The 12236-nt window shown below is 51.6% G+C and overlaps 1 pseudogene across 1 annotated transcript in view; it reads left to right on the forward strand.

Moving 5' to 3' along the window:
* Positions 1-11004: 11004 nt before the first annotated feature.
* LOC108294264 overlaps positions 11005-12236 on the forward strand; it is a 20359-nt pseudogene continuing 19127 nt past the window's right edge. Inside the window, exon 1 of the transcript XR_001820975.1 lies at positions 11005-11041. The product of XR_001820975.1 is annotated as a glutamate dehydrogenase 1, mitochondrial-like (transcript). The remainder of the gene's footprint in view (positions 11042-12236) is intronic.

The raw sequence follows: 12236 nt of genomic DNA on the forward strand, positions 1-12236 counted from the left end.
CACCTCCTCCAGGAAGCCTTCCACTTAACACTGTGACATGATTAACCTCACTAAAGCCTGCAAGGTGTGAGGAAATCGAGGCTCCTCTGAGGCAGAGCCACTAGCCCAGGGGTAAGCTGCAGAAGTGGGGAGTTGGGACTCGGCTCTAAAGATGGTGGCCTTCCCCCTAGCCAGACTCCCTCTTGCTGTCAGCATTTGTGGGGGACACTGGCTCCCTCAGCCAAAGCAATGCCTGGACACATTGACAACCATTGGTCAATGTGTCTGCTTTTATGACAGCACCATGCTGTTTGGATTCCCATAGCTTTGTAATAGATTTGGAAGTATGGTAGAATGATGCTTTCAGCTTTGTTCTTTTTGATAATGATTAATTTGTCTATTCGAGGTCTTTTGTGGTTCCATATGAGTTTTGGAATTATTTCTATTTCCATGGAAAGAAGCATTGGAATTTTGATAGAAATTGTATTGAATCTGTAGATTATTTGGGGTAGTATGGACATTTTAACAATATTCATTATTTCAATTTATGATCATGGAATAGCTTTCAATTGGGTTGTTTCTTCTTCCGTTTCTTTATTGTTTGCAGATTTCAGTATACAGATCTTCCACCTGACACTGCTTCAGGTCTGAGTGGCTTAGTCCCTGGCTGTCGGGAGGCTGCCCATCAACCTTTCTAGGCATTGCTTTGGCTGGGGAGCTTTGTTGTCCAAGGCCATCTTCTTCCTCAGAGGATGCCCACGTCTGTGTGGTGGAGCCTCACGTGCAGATATAAAGGCTCAGCCTCTTGCCCCAACCTGGGACAACTCAGGGCAATGCCGGTTGCTGTGGAATCAGCTGCCTGTGGAATCAGCCGAGGCCTCCGCTGAGGCTGGCTCACAACCCAACTTCTCCCTCCACTCAATCCCACATTCATCCCCCACCCCAACAGGGAGTCCCAGCACGCTTCCTAAGCACGGTCCTGCACGCTCATCACCGAGGCAGAGTCTGCTTCAAGGGAGCCCAGCCTGCAGCAAGTTCTTGCTTGGAGCCATGTGAATCTTGCTGAAAGGGATGCTGGAGATCCCTAGAGCCTGCAAGCCAGGCTTGGGTGCTGTACAGCAGGAAATGCTATCAGGTCCCAGGGATGACATGGGCCAATGCTCCCTCACTGCTGTGGTTGCTCCCAGGGCTGGATGCCAGGTCGCCGCCACACTGCCCCTAGACGTGTGGAATACCTTCGGCACGTGAAGGGTTGAACTTGACCCCAAGGTCGACCTGGTTTATGGCGTGTGGGATGGGCTAACCCAAGAATGAAAGGGGAAGGATGGCTTGTGTTTGCAAAGGAAGCTTCCTTTGAAAAACCAGGCCACCTATACTTTACTCCAGAGAAACAGTCTCTTAGATGGACTAATTAAAAATTCCTGGCTGGGTATGGTGGCTCATGCCTGTAATCCCAGCACTCTGGGAGGCCAAGGCAGGTGGATCACAAGGTCAGGAGTTCAAGATCGGCTTGGCCAAGACGGTGAAACCCCGTCTCTACTAAAAATACAAAAATTAGCCAGGTGTGGTGGTGGGTGCCTGCAATTCCAGCTACTCAGGAGGCTGAGGCAGAGAATCGCTTGAACCTGGGAGGCAGCCGTTGCAGTGAGCCCAGATCGCGCCATTGCACTCCAGCCTGGGTGACAGAGCAAGACTCCATCTCAAAAAAACAAACAAACAAAACATTCCTGAGGGCAGCAATCACAGCCAATTCAATTCTTTCTCCAGGGTCTGGCACTGGCTTGGGAACTTAGGAGCACTTAATATTTATTGAGTAAATGAATGAAAGAAAGTGACATTAAGAAGAACAAACAAAAAAGAAAGAAAGTGGCGTTAGGTCTGTCCCCCCACTGGAAGGTAAGCTCATGAAAGCAGGACCATATCCACTTCGATTACTGCCCCACCCCAGTGCCCAGCACAGGGCCAAACACATATTTGTTGGATGAATGAATGAATGAATGAATGAGTGTATTACCTATTCTAGAGTTTCCTAAACTGTGGTCTATGGATAGTCTTTGTATTTCACAGTCAGTGTCCAAATAAGTTTGGGAAATGCTATACATGGTACTTTCCTGTCAGAATCATTCCACGCTGGAGCACACTGAAGGCTCTGAGAAGGTCTGCAGTGAAAAAGACTGTTACGCCCTATTGTATCCAACAGTTACCAAATGTATTCCCTCTGACTCTCCAGTAGCTCAGGGACACCAGTGTAACCAGGGAAAACATTTTTGGGAATTGCTGCTTTAATCTGAGAATCTGAATTTGAGATCATTTAATCAGGGATGTCAGAAATTTGTTTGGGATGGGGCAAAGCGGGTAGGGGGCAATTAGATTGAACACAGAGGTGGAAGAGGCTGCCCCTTTGACAAAGGATGTCACGATATATGCAGGGTCTGCCCAGCAGGAGTTCTGCAGGTGCATGAGGGCAGAGTGACCACCCATTAGGAGAGGGACTTGCAGCAGGTTTTACAAAGCCCATTAACCACAGGACGATACCCCTCCCTGGCTTTCCTAAGACCCAGCTCCCCATGCTGATGCTGACCTCTGCCCTCCATGCCACTTCACGGCGTCCCTCTGACCCCTTTGAATGCCTCTCCACTCTGCCTGGTGGGCTCTCGGCTAACACACCTGTAAACAGGGTTTTCTCCTGGTCTGCAGGGGCTGCCCAGCAGGGGCTCGTTCTGGGTATCTGGCCAGAGTGATGGCTGGCCCTGCACTGCGCATGTCTTGGCGGGGTCGGGGGGGCTCCCTGAACTTGAAGGAGAAGAGAAAGCACTAAAGACTCAGCCTGACTTTGACCTCACAGGTTACATGGGGACAGGCACGGGGAGCTGGTCTGGGGCAGCCCCGGCCCGGTTCAGTTTGTGCTTTGGTAGGCATTGAAGAAAATACCAGCTAATCAGCTGGTGACGTGTAAGGCAGTGACAGTTTCTGCTGTGAGGCCTTGGGTTGTGTTCACGGCTCATGCTCTGCTTAGGAAAGCTTGTGAAGGTGAGATTTGGGGCAGGGGGGAGTGGGGGAGAGGAAGACTGGCTGTCTGACTCAAGGAGAGGCAGAGTTTTGAGGGATTGCAAGAAGGGAGTTTAGAGAGTAGAGCCATCCTGGAAGGCTTCCTGGAGAAGGTGGGCCTAGGTGCATGGGAAGGGTGGGTGCCCGCGCATAGGCAGAGTGGAGAGCAGGGCACTGCACGCTGAGACATCAAATGCTGGCATTAGGACCAGAAGCACCCATTCTTTTTTTTTTTTTTTTTTTTTTTTTTTTTTTTTTTTTTTTTTTTTTTTTTTTTTTTTTTGAGAGGGAGTCTTACTTTGTTGCTCAGGCTGGAGTGCAGTGGCGCTCGGCTCACTGCAACCTCTGCCTCCCGGGTTTAAGCGATTCCCCTGCCTCAACCTCTCGAGCAGTTGGGACTACAGTCACGTGCCCAGCTAATTTTTGTATTTTTAGTAGAGACCGCGTTTCACCATGTTGACCAGGCTGGTCTCGATCTCCTGACCTCATGATCCACCCATCTTGGCCTCCCAAAGTGCTGGGATTACAGGCGTGAACCACTGAGCCCGGCCGAAGCACCCATTCTTGAAGAGCCGTAGGATTTGCTCGGAGAGGGCAGAAGGCCATGTGGTCAGCTCACATGCCACCAGGCTCTCGCTCTCCCAGAGCAAGCAGGGCACCTGCATGGAGAAGGGGTCTTAATTTCCTGGGATCCCTGATGAAGAACCCCTAACAAAGACTGAGTAATGCCAGGAGCAGCCCAACCTCTGAGCACTTACTATGAAGTCCCTTGAAGAAGACACAGCAGCTCCCAACCCCACAAGGCTCTGCTGTACCCTGGCCAAAAGTTGTCACTTGTCTTACCTGTGACAACACACTGCTGGTTTGCCCAGCTTCCCACCCACTGCCACTTCTTGCCTTTCTCTGCTACAGATGCCAGAACACAAAATGACTCCCTTGCTCAATCTCTCTTGAGGCCAGGAGTGGACACGTGACACAATTGTGGACACCAGGAGTTAGGCAAAAGCCCCCGGGAAGAACAAAGTTTTGATTAAAAAAAAATTTTTTTTTGGCCTTTTTACCTCCTATTTTCTGCTGGGAATGTGGCTGTGAGTCCCGGAGGGGCAGCAGCCATCTTGTCACCATGCGTCAAAAAGCATCAGGGAAGAGGATTTCATAGTATGTGAAGTCAAATGTCTTCCAGCTTGCTGTGACATTGACTGAAGGAACGTCTCTGCTACTGCCAGGCAAAAAGGGAGAGTCACAGAGGCAAACACTGGCAGTGCCCATGCCCACAATGCCCACGAGGGGAGACTTTGCAGCCAGTGCACAGTCAGAACTCTGGACCCACTGGAAACACGGCTCAGTTTATCCAGCCCTCTTCTTTTTATCATTTATTTATTTATTTTTCATTTTGTTTTTTTAGAGATGGGCTCACAGTGTCACCCAGGCTGAGGTGCAGTGGCTATTCTATTCACAGGTGCAATCCCACTATTGATAACATGGGAGTTTTCAGATCTGGCTCTCTTTGCTCCATGTCCCTGCTCACTAAGCAAGCTATACAAATAGTTACTAGCTTTCTTTATCTTTCCTTTCTTTCTTTCTTTCTTTCTTTCTTTCTTTCTTTCTTTCTTTCTTTCTTTCTCTCTCTCTCTCTCTTTCTTTCTTTCTTTCTCTTTTTTTTTGTGACAGTATCTCACTCTTGTCACACAGGCTGGAGTGCAATCTCAACTCACTGCAACCTCCGCCTCCTGGGTTCAAGCGATTCTCCTGCCTCAGCCTCCCAAGTAGCTGGGATTACAGACACGTGCCACCAGGCTTGGCTAAGTTTTTGTATTTTTAGTAGAGAAGGGGTTTCACCATGTTGGCCAGGCTGGTCTCGGACTCCCAGTCACAGGTGATCCACCCGCCCTGGCCTTCCAAAATGCTGGAATTACAGGTGTGAACCACCACGCCTGGCCCTGGTTATTAGTTTTCTAATGATGTTCTGCCTGGAATGCCCCCTAAATCAGGCTCCCAAACCTGTGGGCCAATAGATGCTGATTGAATGAGGAGCACCCTTGCCTCCCCTCGTGGAGCTGGGGTCTTGAGGGTAAGAGCTGCATGTCTGCACTCCTTGTAGCAGAGTGCCCGGGGCAGGGCCTGGCCCAGGCAGGAGGTTCTCAAGTGCAGCTTGACGGTCAATGACTGGTGGAGGGTGGGCAGTGAGGCGTAAGGGGGTCCAGCCAGAGAACAGAAGTCCAGTTGTTCCCCAGATAACTCCAGTGGCCTCAGGGCCTGGGGAACCCTCAGCCCATTTCCAGAGGCACTGAAGGGGCCCATGTCTCCGGGACATCTGAGTCTTGGGCACAGGGCCTTGGGCTATGGGCAGGGGCCAGAGGTGAGTTTTCTACAATGGAGCCACTCTTTGAGTCTGCTTTGTGTTTGCCAGAACCTTCTGTCAGAGAGTTTCTGAGTTCAGTTTGGCTCCTTGCCATCCAACTGTTTCTGGAGCCCTCTCTTGGGTAAAGATGAAAATCTGGGTTCAGATCTGACCTCAGCTAGGGTTTAGGTCAAGGTTAGGGTCAGGATCAGATCCAGCCTCTGGGATAGGTTCAGGTTTATTTTTATTTCTATTTATTTTTACTTCTTTGAGACAGAGTCTCACCCTGTCACCCAGGCTGGAGTGCAGTGACATGATCTCAGCTCACTGCAACCTCTACCTCCCGGGTTCAAGTGATTCTCCTGCCTCAACCTCCTGAGTAGCTGGGACTACAGGTGCGCATCACCACGCCTGCCTAATTTTTTTGTATTTTCAGTAGAGATGAGGTTTCGCCATGTTGCCCAGGCTAGTCTCAAACCCCTGAGCTCAGGCAATCTGCCCACCTTGGCATCCCAAAGTGCTGGGATTACATGTGTGAGCCACCGGGCCCGGCCTGGTTCAGGTTTAGAATCAGGTCCATATAAGAGGGCTAGAGGGTCAGCCCCAGCTTCGGGTCATGTGCTTGTATATCTCATGGGATGAGGAAGCTGGGGCTCAGAAGGAGTCAGAGTTTGAAAGGCCTTGAGTGCTCACACAGGGCAGCTCTGGGGCAACCTTCTCAACTCTCTGACCTGCCTGACCCCTCCTCCCAGCACCTGCTGCACTGCTCTGTGGAGGGCTAGTGGGCTCTTATGAGTTACCCCCAGATGCGTCTAGTCTGTTGGATGATTGCACCAACTTCCTGTGGGCAGGGCCCCGGCCTTCACTTTACTAGGCTTTCTTTCTCCTTTGGACTCCTAGGAGGCTCGAAATAAGTGCTGACTGCATGAATAAAGTCAGCGTCCCAAGGACAAAACTCTTCCTCTGATCTAGACTTTTCAATTCAATTTAATTATGTTCAAAGATTTTAAGAAGGATGTAAGGGAATTTAGGACCTGTCTGCTTTTTATGGGAGCTGTCCTTCATCTATCCATCCACCCATCCATCCACCCACCCATCCATCCATCTCAAACATTTTTTTTGAAATCTATGTTCTGAGACTTTGCCCAGCCCACAGGGGATAAAGGAGACACGAGACTGTCTTCAAAAAACTCAATCACTAGATGGAATCAGAACAGCAAGCAGATGGTGGGTATAATAGAACAGAAAGGCATTCAAGTTCTGTAGGACCCAGAGGAAGACACCCAGCCTCACCTGGAGGCATCTTCACCATGCAAGCGTTTCTAAGGTTGAAGCTGAGTCTTGAAAGACGAGAAGGTGATCATTCATCAAAGAAGAGAAGAGCATCCCAGTGAGCAAAAACAGAATGTGCCAAGGCCTGTGGCCTTTGGGGAACAGATAGAGCGGGCATGGGAATGGCAAGGTGGCTGGTAAGGCCGGGCGGCTAGGCAGGCAGGAGGCTGGAGGATGTCATCCTGAAAGCCTGGGGAGCCACTAAGGGAATCTGAGCAAAGGATCGGCCCGATGCAAGTCATGTTCCACACCCATCATCCTGGAGGCTTGTAGGGGTGGGCGAACTTGGGTCTTGGTATTGCAGTGGGAGGCCAGGCAGCAGGAGAAGCATGCCCTGAGGATGTGATCCACACAGCTCTGACTCCAAAGTCCCCCAGAGATATGTGGCCTTCAAAGTCCTGGGCTGCCAAGGAGGGAGGTCGGAGAGGGCATCCTGGGGAGCTGCATGTGTGGGCTGAGCAGAATTTGTAGCTGACTCAGGGACCTGCATGGGTCAATGGCTCTCTCTAGAGGGTTGTGTCGGGCAACCTGCAGCTTCAGCCAGAGGGCCGGGGGCAGGGCCAGTGCGTCGCAGGGGAGCAGGCCACAGCCAGCCTCTCTCCCTCCTATGGATCCCCGCCCTGCCTGGCCTCCAGAGCAGCTGGAGATGGATGAAGACGCTGTTAATGGTCCTGTAGGAGCAAAGGCCCTGGGGCATGTAACACCCAGGATGAGATGCCAGCCCTGGGTGCGGAGCAGAGACGCCACAGATCTTCAGGCTCAGGTGAAACCTGCAGCATTAAGGAGTGCCTCTGAGCCATATGCAATGGTCAGGTGATGGGATGAGGCAGCTCAGGGGGAAACTGAGGGCAGGGGACTCAGGGTCGGGGCAGTCAGGGTGTCGGAGAAGCTCGAGGCAGTGCTCTGGGCTGCGCCTGCACCCCTTCTGGAAAGAGGGAACATGTTGTACGTGCAGGACCTCAACCAGGAAACCCGAAGCTTGTTGATCTTGAGCACCTGCTGGAATCTTGGCCCCAGTCCTGGGCTCAGGACCCAGGGTGTGCATCACCCAGCCTGCGAAGGCTGGATCTCAGGGCTCATGGCGGGCAGATCCTGGGTGTATGGCTCCCTCCAGTGCCATGGCCAGCTGGGACGCCAGCGCCTCCTGAGGGACAGCTGCAAACTGCCAGGTCCTCTGATTCCAGCCACTGCTTCTCCACACCCCATTCAGGCCTCTGTGCTGGTTGTTTTTGAGCTGCTGTTGGGTACCCAGCCTTGTGGAGAGCACATCATGTACTTACTCCATTCAGTCCTTGGAGCAGTTCCTCAAGGAGTCAGCCTCATTATACGGAGGAGGGAATTAAGGGTTAGTTATCAATGAGTAAAGTAGGCAGAGATGCCAGCTGGGTGTAAGACCAATATGGTCAAGGACTTCAATTTTTTTTTTTTTTTAAGAATGTCCTTCATATTGCTGGGCATGGTGACACACCCCCGTAGTCCCAACACTTTGTGACACTGAAGCGGACAGATCACTTGAGGCCAGGAGATTGAGACCAGCCTGGTCAACATGGTAAAAACCCTTCTCCACTAAAAATACAAAAATTAGCTGGTTGTGATGGTGCACATCTGTAATCCCAGATACTTGGGAGGCTGAGGCAGGAGAATCACTTGAACCGGGAAGCGGAGGTTGCAGTGAGCCAAGACCATGCCACTGGTACCAGCCTGGGTGGCAGAGAGAGACTCTGTCTCAAAAAAAAAGATGCCCTTCATAACTTCGTATGTTACAGAATAGAGGCCTGAGAAGTTCTCAAATCCGCTGTCCTCACCTAGGACCAACTGAAATTCAGAGCCTGAGGCTTTTGGCTTCGTATGGAAACTTAAGTGCGTGTGACCTCTTAAGAGGAGTGGAGTGATGGACAGGGGAGTGAAGCTGATGGCAGATGGCACTGGTGGAGATCCCTGGGCCTCAGTTCCCAGAAGCTGCACAAACTCATCCTGGGGGAGGTGAGGAGACTTGGTCCCCGCGCCCATGCGTCCTGCGTCTCTGGTGGCGATGTGTGATGCCCAGGCGGGACATGCTCCACGGGCGTGCGCACAGAGCTGTCTGCAGACAGAGGCAGCTGGAGCAGGATGCCAGTGAGGTGCAGAGGGCTTGCTGCGGAGCACATCTTGCAGCTGGGGACGCTGAAGCCTGAGCAGCTCTGACACACCATGCGTTGGTGTCTGAACCAAGACCTGCTTGAGGTCACCTGTCTCCCGGCCACTGAAGTGACTGTGGTGGTGACAGGCAGGCAGCGGCCTGTCCGTCTATGTGTGTGTGTGTTGGAGAGAGAGAGTATTTGGGGTGATATGCAGGCTGCCAGGAAATGGAGCATGGCTACGGTCCTGTCTAGCAGGTTCTCAGGAGCATGTGTGCCCAGTATAAAGAAGGCTGCCCCAGGGCTGCCGGTCCAACCCCAGAGTGTCCAGGTCCCCATCCCAGGATAGCCCAGCCCAAGCCAGGCCATAGTGCTGGTCACTCCCAGGAGGAGCAGGGGACAATGGGGCAGCGTATATCCTGGGCTGTTGAGCCATTTCCACTGAGTCCTTAGACAGCCCAGGGGCCCAGGGAGAGCAAGAATGATGAGTAACCAGGTTACAGCCTGCAAAGAAACACCACCCCAAACCCCAGACCAAACCGCCTGCTGTGCTTGCCAGCTGTAGCTGCCAGAGTAATCAATACCCATTGTTCTCCTAGACAAATGTTCCTTCTGCACTTTTGGCCACTGTGTTCCAGGGGATGGCTAGGTGTGGGTTTACATAGAATAGATGGACACAGCTTAATGGGATCTGTTCCCCAAATTGCCCCACCCCTCAACCTCCCACTGCAGAGTCATGAGTTGAAGACAGACACCTGGCTGGATCCGGGTGAAGGGCTGGCACCAGGCCTGTGTGGACTCCAGTCCCTGAAAGCTGGATGACCTTGGCCTTGGGTTCCTCGACTACTCAAGGGGGGTGAGCATCTGCAGCTCTCGCTATCTCATAGGGTTGGCCTGAAGGACACAAAGAGTCCTGGGAAAAGCAGCCAACAGGAGTAAAATGCACAGTGTTATGGCTCCTTCTCTCATTGTAATGGGAGGCAACCAGCTTAGGGCAAGGAGCGTGGGCTTCCCAGTTGGACAGGCCTGGGCTCACATGCTGGCCTTTTCCGTCAAGGCCTGACACCTCTCTCAGCTATGGGGTCAGAGAGGCTAGCCTGCAAGACTGGTGGGAAGGCTGCAGCTGCTGGCCTGGCTCTTAGCACAGTGCCGTGGCCGTGACGACTGTAATGTGGCTGCCATGGCCCAGGCCCTGAACGACCTCAAAGGACCCCTGATCAGGTCAGGCCAAGCATCACGGACAGCGCCGGGACCTCATCCTCGCTGTGCTTAAAGGCCAAAGTCAGCACCCACCTCTTCTTTGGACCCCTCTTGAATCCTTCCAGCCCTCGGTGTGGCCCCTCCTCCAAGCTTCTAGATCCCATGTCACCTATTCCATTCTTTTTAGCTCTTAATCATTGCAGGGGACATTTACTGTGGGATGGAGAGGGCACTGCCTAGCACGTTTACCCCTTCTTTTTTTTTTTTTTTTGAGACAGAGTCTCACTGTGTCGACAGGCACCAGGCTGGAGTGCAGTGGCACGATCTCGGCTCACTGCAGTCTCTGCCTCCTGGGTTCAAGCGATTCTCCTGCCTCAGCCTCCCGAGTTGCTGGGACTACAGACATGTGCTACCACGCCCAGCTAATTTTTGTATTTTTTAGTAGAGACGGGGTTTCACCATGTTGGCCAGGATGGCCTTGATCTCTTGACCTCATGATCCACCCGCCTCAGCCTCCCAAAGTGCTGGCATTACAGGCGTGAGCCGCCACACCCAGCTACACCCTTCTTATTTGAGAGTAAGGCCCCATTATGTGAGTGCTGGCAGGAGAATAAACCGCCCACTGTGGAAGCTGATGGGGCAGGCGTTTTCTCACCTAGTTCCTGGGCAAATGGACCCAGACGTGGCTAAAAGGACACTTCCATCCAGGGCTCAGACTCAGGTGGGTGACATCAAGTGGAGGGAGAGTGGGATGCCATTCCCTGTGGCCGTGTCCACAGGTGGGCGCAGTGGCCCTGGTGTCTCGCCACAGTGGGAGTATGAGCTTCTGGTGGTCCTTCCCCGTAGGCCTCCAAGCGTGACCTTGGCCAAGCTTTTGCCCCTGGGCCTCCCTTGGTGGCTGCCCACTTCCTGAGCCTGTTTTCCCACCTCCTGTCAATTCTGAGCTCCCCAGTCACCAGCGTGGGGTTTCTATTGCTTGAGCCGAACATGCACGTTTGCCTTCGTGTGACGCCAGCTGTTCCAGGTGAGCAAATCATCTTCCCACTGGACTCCACCCCCTGGGGGCAGCAATGGGGGTTACCGCATTGGACTTGGCTGCCAAACACACCTAGAATAGGATCCAGGTCCTATCATTTACTAAACTGGGGCTCTGAGCAGTTATCTGCTCTACATAAGCCTTGGTTTTCTCATCTATAAAATGGGCACCTACTTCCTAGGATCTTAAGAAAGTGGACTTGGGTATCGTGATGGTGGTGGGGGATAGGGGAAGGAGAGAATAGAATTAGGCTGCTCATAAACCAGCTCTCATGCTGGGACTGGTCTGGGAATGGGGGCTGGGGTGGGGGCAGGGGGCAGTGGGCAAAGGCAGAGTGCCTGGTAATTAATTCCTTTTTTCTCCTTGTTAGATTTCCAGTTTACCGTCTTTGCTATTTAAATCTTAGTTGTTGATGGAAGTTTCCAAAGGTTTATATTGCTTCTCCTGAAACAAAACATGAGATCCTTGAGGAATAAGACTTTGTATTTTCATCTTTGTACCCTCACAGCACCTAGTACGTTACTTAATACGCATTTACTACTTAGATTCTAATTCTGCAGGTTCAGTAGCTTTCATGCTGCCTGGGCTTTCCAAAAAGGATGTCTGCTGTCTGCTGACGGGGTGGCTTGCTGGAAAAGGAAGATTCTGTAAAAGTTCCATTCCCTTGTATGTTCCCAGCCTCTGCCAGGAGTTAGGGATAAAATAGAGCCTGTGGTACGATGGGGAGACAGGTAGGTATTTACTCTCATTACAGGGTCATCTGTGTTTAAATAATTATTTAGGAATGCATATACTCTGTTGTTCAGCCTGTCCCTTATGCTGGGTATTATACAAGTGCTCCAAATGTCTTCTCTCACTGAATTGTCACAAAACTCTTAGGAGGTAGGTGTTATTATTAACCTGATTTTATAAAAGTAGAACTTGAGGCTTAGGGACCTGCCCAGTTCAAGCAGCAAGTAAATGGTGGAGCCAAGGTTTAAACCCAGGTGTGTCTGACCTCCAAATCGACGGCTCTAACCGCTGCTTTGTGTTACCTTGATAGAGACAAACTCCGTGTTCAAGAAACCCCGAGGAGGGAATACCTGAATTGGCCAGAAAAGTCAAGGAAGTCTTCCTGGAAGAGGCGGTGCTTGAACTTCAATTTTTAAAAACCACACTTTTTTTTTTTTTTTTTTTTTTTTTT

This window comes from Cebus imitator, unplaced genomic scaffold, assembly GCF_001604975.1.
Source record: "Cebus imitator isolate Cc_AM_T3 unplaced genomic scaffold, Cebus_imitator-1.0 Scaffold572, whole genome shotgun sequence".
In the NCBI taxonomy this organism is placed as follows: domain Eukaryota; kingdom Metazoa; phylum Chordata; class Mammalia; order Primates; family Cebidae; genus Cebus; species Cebus imitator.